General features: G+C 38.3%; 1 non-coding gene across 1 annotated transcript; it reads right to left on the bottom strand.

The window, feature by feature from the left end:
• Positions 1–2960: 2960 nt before the first annotated feature.
• On the bottom strand, positions 2961–3067 carry LOC114377703. Its single transcript, XR_003659142.1, has one exon. It is a non-coding gene; the product is annotated as a small nucleolar RNA R71 (small nucleolar RNA).
• Positions 3068–7210: the final 4143 nt, after the last annotated feature.

Genomic DNA, 7210 nt, shown 5'->3' with positions numbered 1-7210 from the left:
TGAATTAAAGAGGAGAACTATGGTATACAAAACAAACTCTTGTGCCCATTTAAAATTTAATAAGGAAGTAATAAAGAGGACATTAATAAATGTTGGGCAAAGTCTCCTCTATAATTAAGACTTTTCCTAAAAATTCCAATCAATACAATAACAACATCATTCACAGTTTTATTTATCAATAACAAATATATCACATCCTATTAGTTTAAAACACGATTTTTCTAGAAAACCAACATGCAACAGGGACAACATACAACTCCATAATTGGGTTCCCTAACCCCAACTATGGTATCAAAACCTATAAACAAACCATAAAATCCCCTCACCTATCTATATCTCCCCATTAGTTCCTCATAGTGTTGTTTAGAGATCCCCTAGGTTCACATTTGTCGGTCCAAACACAGAGCTCTATATACCAAATCAAAGACAATTCAATATAAATTTCAAAGACAGGGTTAATTTTAACATTTGGGATCAAATACCCATTCAATTTTTAAAGAGGCTACACTGGTGTTTTAGGGTCCACATCAAAGAGACGTCATTTTGAAATTCCAATCACGCTAATATGATCGGGTTTCAACAAAGGTCATTGATGTGTCATTATTTTCTCTTATTTCTAAACCCTTTTTGTCACCATTTTAATTATTGATTAGCCTTAATTGTCAAATTAATTATGCAGTTTTATCATTTGGGCCTACTTGACTAATTTTGTGTTTTTAATTTAATTTCAGGAGAATTGTAAGCAATTGGGCTTGGACTTGAAGAGAGCAGTCAATTTTATTTTATCAAATCTTATCTTATCCAGATTTTATTTCATCTAGATTTTATTTCATCCAATCTTATCTTATCTTGTCCATATTTTATTTTATTTCATTTATGGGCTTGGACTTAAAATATATTTGTAAGCTTTGGGGATGAGGACCTATATAATAGCACCAGGGTTTTAGTTTAAGGAGTTTTTGGAGAGAGGAGAATAATTTTAGGGTTTTGGCAATTCCAGTTTTTATTAGTGTTCATGCACACTGTTCACGTAGAATAAAATTCATTTTCTGCAATTTCGTTTCTGCTTCAATCTACAATTTCGTTTTTTGTTGATTAATGGAAGGCTAAGTCTCCAGCGTTGTTTTCTCTTGAGGATCAAGCACAACTCTCTTTGAGGTTTTTTTATTACTATTGAATACTGATCAATTTTTCCTCTTCACCAATTTCTCTGTATTTGTTGCTATTAATCCATGCATGCTTAGTGCTTGATTAATTGTCTATGCGCTTAATTTACGTTCATGCTTAATGATCAGTTTCGTTCATGATTAATTGGTGTATGTGTTGCTTAATCACATAATGACAGCCTTATGTTAATTTTTGCTTAGTAATTTAATTTAGGGTTGGATTAAGTGGTTGAACTGATTAGGGATAAATCATTGTAACCTAGGATAAGAGACTTGCTTGTGAATCAAGAGGGAACAACATGTTTTAATTCTGTTATTTTCTAATTAAAATTTGCTTGCTGTTTAATTTACAAAAACAAACAACCCCCCCAATTCGTAATTGTTTTATCACTATCTATTATGAACGTTTGGTTGACCATTGCTCATTGGGAGACGACCTAGGATCACTTCCTAGATACTGCATTTTTAAGGTTTATTCGATTCGGGTACGGCCTTGATCAAATTTGACGACGTTGCCGAGGAGCAGTGGGCCAAAGGTTCATAATAGTGTTTAGTTGTTTTGTTTTGTGTAGCATTCTGTTTTGCATTTCAGTCGCGTCCCCTGTTTAGCGACTGTTTAGCGACTGATTCATTGGTGTTCTGCTGTGAATAGTGATTAGCGACTGATTTTGAAATTTAATTAGCGATTTTTGTTTTGATAGTTAGAGTTGTTATTTTTGGCTTATTTTTTGTGTGGTAGTTTCTTTTGATCCATATTTTGTGTGAAAAATACCAGGAGCACTTGGTGTGGTTGAATTTGAGAGAGACAAAAATTTTGGGAACTTTTGTTTAGCAAAACTTAAAATGGCCATAACTTTTGCTTCGGGTATCAGAATGATTATTATTATATATGCATTTGGGGTAGAAAAAAATTTCCTATACTGTATTAATTGGCAAAGCCGGTTAGGGTCTCCCAAACTCGAAAAATCAGCTGTTTACTAAGTTTTTTTTATTTTTCAAGTATTATTGTCCTATTTTTCTAAACTTTTCTTAAGTAGTTTTCATAATTAGACTTTGAATTTTTGTTTGAAATTTTTTGTGCTATCTTTGCATGATTTTAGGGTGTTGCTCACAAAATTTCAGCTCATTTGGATATCATTTGACTATAGTTGTAGTTTTAACCCTCCCCTGGTGCTTGTTTGAGAACACATTATTTGCTTCATATAGTGCATGACTAGGGGCAATCCAGGTGATTTACAACCCTTTGATCTTGAAATAGATAGAACCTTTCATAGATTAGTTAGGCATAGTGTGCATCCTGATCATTCTGTGCATTTTGAGCATTGTGAGCATTTTGAGCATTCTGAGTATTTTGTTACTAGTGATTCTAAATATTCTGATTTTGAGCATTGAACTACTAATTTTCATATTGAGAACATGACTCAACCTCGACCTCATGAGAGGACTCTTAGGGAGATGGCTGCACCTGATTTCACTTATGAAAGCTTGTGCATTCAATATCCTGATGAGGATGTTTCATATGTTCTCAAGACTGGACTAATACATTTGCTGCCCAAGTTTCATGGTCTTACAGGTGAAGATCCTGATAAGCATCTTAAGGAGTTCCATATTGTTTGTTCCACCATGAAGCCCCCTGATGTCCAAGAAGATCATATCTTTCTAAAGACTTTTCCTCATTCTCTAGAGGGAGTGGCAAAAGATTGGCTATACTACCTTGCTCCCAGGTCCATTTTCAGCTAGGATGACCTTAAGAGGGTATTCTTGGAGAAATTCTTCCCTGCATCTAGGACCACTGCCATCAGAAAAGACATTTCAGGCATCAGGCAACTTAGTGGAGAGAGCTTGTATGAGTACTGGGAAAGATTCAAGAAATTGTGTGCAAGTTGTCCTCACCACCAGATTTCTGAGCAACTCTTTCTTCAATATTTCTATGAGGGACTTAGTAACATGGAGAGGAGTATGATTGATGCTGCCAGTGGTAGAGCTCTTGGTGATATGACCCCTGTTGAGGCTAGGAATTTGATTGAGAAGATGGCTTCCAACTCCCAACAATTCAGAGCAAGAAATGATGCTATTGTCCTTAGAGGAGTCCATGAGGTGGCCACGAATTCATCTTCATCTACTGAAAATAAAAAGCTTGAGGGAAAACTTGATGCCTTGGTCAACCTAGTAACTCAGCTTGCCATGAATCAGAAATCTGCACCTGTTGCTAGAGTCTATGGTCTATGTTCTTCTGCATATCACCATATAGATCTTTGTCCTTCTTTGCAGCAATTTGGAGTCAATGAGCAACCTGAAGCTTATGCTGCAAACATTTATAATAGACCCCCTCAGCAGCAAAACCAACAACAGTAGAATAATTATGATCTTTCAAGCAACAGATACAATCCAGGTTGGAGAAATCATCTAAATCTGAGATGGGCAAGTCCCCCACAACAACAACAGCCTGTCCCTCCTTTCCAAAATGCTGCTAGTCCAAGCAAGCCATATGTTCCTCCTCCAATACAGCAGCAGCAATAGCAGTAGTCACAACAAAGACAACAAGCAACTGAGGCTCCTCCTCAACCTTCCTTAGAAGAGTTAGTGAGGCAAATGACCATCCAGAATATGCAATTTTAGCAAGAGACAAGAGCCTCCATTCAGAGTCTGACAAACCAGATGGGGCAGATGGCTATCAGTTGAACCAAGCTCAGTCCCAAAATTCTGACAAATTTCCTTCACAAACTGTGCAGAATCCGAAAAATATGAGTGCCATCACCTTGAGATCTGGAAACCAAATTCAAGTGCCTGCAGCAATAGCAGCACCTGCACCTGAACCTGTCAAGGTTCATTCTACACCTGAAAAAGAGGATGAGATAGTTGCACAAAAGAGAAAGCTTCCTAACAAAAATTTTCATGCAGGTGGACCTTCTTCTAGTAATTCTGACTTACCGCAGCCTCCTATCCCTCTTCCATTCCCACCTAGAGCAATTCCAAACAAAAAAATGGAAGAAGCGGAAAAGGAGATCTTAGAGACCTTCAGGAAAGTAGAGGTGAACATACCTCTGCTAGATGCCATCAAGCAGATTCCAAGATATGCCAAGTCTATAAAGGAACTGTGCACCCACAAAAGGAAGCTCAAAGGTAATGAAAGAATTAGCATGGGCAGAAATGTGTCAGCATTGATAGGTAAATCTGTTCCTCACATTCCTGAGAAATGTAAGGACCCAAGTACTTTTTGTATACCTTGCATTATTGGTAACAGTAAATTTAAGAATGCCATGCTAGATCTAGGAGCACCAGTTAGTGTCATGCCTCTGTCCATTTTCAATTCTTTATCTCTTGAACCTTTGCAATCTACAGATGTGGTGATTCATTTGGCAAATAGAAGTGTTGCTTACCCCGCAGGTTTCATAGAGGATGTGCTAGTTCGGGTTGGTGAACTTATTTTTCCTGTTGATTTTTATGTTCTTAATATGGAAGAGGGATTTTCCCATGGTTTAGTTCCAATTATTTTAGGAAGGCCATTTATGAAAACAGCCCGAACTAAGATAAATGTTTATGCTGGCACATTGTCTATGGAATTTGGTGATATTGTTGTTCATTTTAACATTCTTGATGCCATGATACATCCATCTGAGGATCATTCTGTATTTCGTGCTGAGATAATTGATCATATATGTTTGATTTTGATTCTATTCTTAATGGTAGGAAACATCCATTTTTATTTGATCTGCATACTTGTCATTCCTTATTCATTGAATCTGAATCTGAGTTTGAATTTGATCATGTATCTGATTTTTATGCTGAGAATGAATCTGAATTTGAGTCTGGTTCTGATTTTCTGGGTGTTGTACCTCTTGATGTTGATTTTTTAGAGTCAGAATGCACTAACCATGTTGCAGGAAGTACATATACTTCTGACTTGCTTTATGAGGTACAGGCTAAGGAACCTTCTTCTTCTCCTACCCTGGTTCCTCCCACTGTTTAGCCACCACCCACACCAGAGTTGAAGCCCTTACCAGCAACCCTTAAATACGCTTACTTGGAGGACAAGGAAAAATTTCCAGTGATCATCTCTGCTAGTTCTCAAGAAGCACAAGAAATCCATTGGATGGACTTTAGCAGACATTCCTGGTATTAGTCCATCTACCTACATGCATAGGATACTTTTAGAGGATGGAGCTAAGCTAGTGAGGCAGCCACAACGGCGACTCAACCCTGTCATTCTAGATGTGGTGAAAAAGGAGGTGACCAAGCTCTTACAAGCTAGAATCATCTACCCCATTTCTGACTGCCAGTGGGTGAGTCCAGTCCAAGTGGTTCCTAAGAAGACAGGCCTCACAGTAATTAAGAATGAAAGGGATGAGCTTATCCCCACAAAAGTGCAGAACAGCTGGCGAGTCTGCATTGATTATAGGAGGCTGAACCAGGTAACCAGAAAATATCATTTTCTCCTGCCATTCATTGATCAAATGCTTGAGCGCTTGGTAGGTAAGTCTCATTATTGTTTTCTTGATGGTTTTTCTGGTTATTTACAAATTCATATTGCTCCTGAGGATCGAGAAAAGACCACATTCACCTGTCCCTTTGGCACTTTTGCCTATAGGAGGATGCCCTTTGGCATATGCAACGCCCCTAGCACCTTCCAGCGGTGTATGCTTAGCATTTTCAGTGACTTTTTAGAGAGTTACATAGAGGTGTTTATGGATAATTTTACTGTTTATGGATCCTCTTTTTATACTTGTTTGGATAGTCTGGATAGAGTTCTTAGTAGATGCATTGAAACTAACCTTGTGTTGAATTTTGAAAAATGTCACTTCATGGTAGAACAAGGTATAGTTTTAGGGCATATCATTTCTAGTAGGGGCATAGAGGTAGACCCTGCAAAAATAGATGTTATTTCACAATTGCCTTACCCCTCTTGCGTACGAGAGGTTCGTTCTTTTCTTGGTCATGCAGGGTTTTATAAGCGCTTTATCAAGGATTTTAGCAAAGTGGCCTTTCCACTATCCAATCTGTTGCAAAAGGAGGTGGAGTTTGATTTTGATGACCGATGCAAAGAGGCTTTTGATTGCCTCTAGCGTGCGGTGACTACCACCCCTATCATTCAGGCACCTGATTGGACAGCCCCATTTGAGCTAATGTGCGATGCATCCAATTACGCATTAGGGGTTGTCCTTGCTCAAAAGATTGATAAGCTACCTAGGGTGATCTACTATGCTTTGAGAACTTTGGATGCTGCTCAAGCAAATTACACTACCACAAAGAATGAGCTATTAGCGATAGTTTTTGCTCTTGAGAAATTTCGTTCATATTTACTTGGTACTCGTGTTATTTTTTATACTGACCATGCAGCTCTGAAGTATCTGTTGAAGAAGGATGAATCAAAGCCTAGATTGATCAGGTGGATGCTTTAGCTCCAAGAGTTTGATTCGGAGATCCGTGATCGGAGCGGTGCACAGAACCTTGTGGTTGACCATCTAAGTAGGATTGATCGTGTGTTTGAGGACTCACCCATTTGGGATGATTTTTCGGATGACCATTTGTACTTTCTGTATAGTATTTCCGATTCCTTCCCCACTCCCTGGTTTGTTAATATTCTGAATTATTTGGTTGCTTCTATTTTTCCTCCCTTAGCATCTAAAGCTCAAAATGATAAAATTAAAAGCCATGCTAAGCATTATATTTGGGATGACCCTTATTTGTTGAAGTTGTGCAGTGACCAGGTTATTAGGAGATGCATTCCAGACCATGAGATTGACTCAGTCCTGCAATTTTGTCATTCTTCTGCACCAGGTGGCCATCTTGGCATACAGAGGACAGCTCGCAAGGTGCTTGACTGTGGTTTCTATTGGCCCACCATCTTCAAGGATGCGTGGAGAATCTGTAGCACTTGTGAGTCTTGTCAGAGAGCAGGCAGCTCACTTTTATGGAGACAACAAATGCCTCAACAACCCATGTTATTTTGTGAGGTGTTTGATGTATGGGGTATAGATTTTATGGGGCCTTTCCCTGTCTCTTTTGGTTTTGTTTATATTCTCCTTGCTATTGATTATGTTTCA

This window comes from Glycine soja, chromosome 11 (genome assembly GCF_004193775.1).
Source record: "Glycine soja cultivar W05 chromosome 11, ASM419377v2, whole genome shotgun sequence".
Lineage (NCBI taxonomy): Eukaryota > Viridiplantae > Streptophyta > Magnoliopsida > Fabales > Fabaceae > Glycine > Glycine soja.
This window is presented reverse-complemented; position numbering and strand designations above follow the sequence as displayed.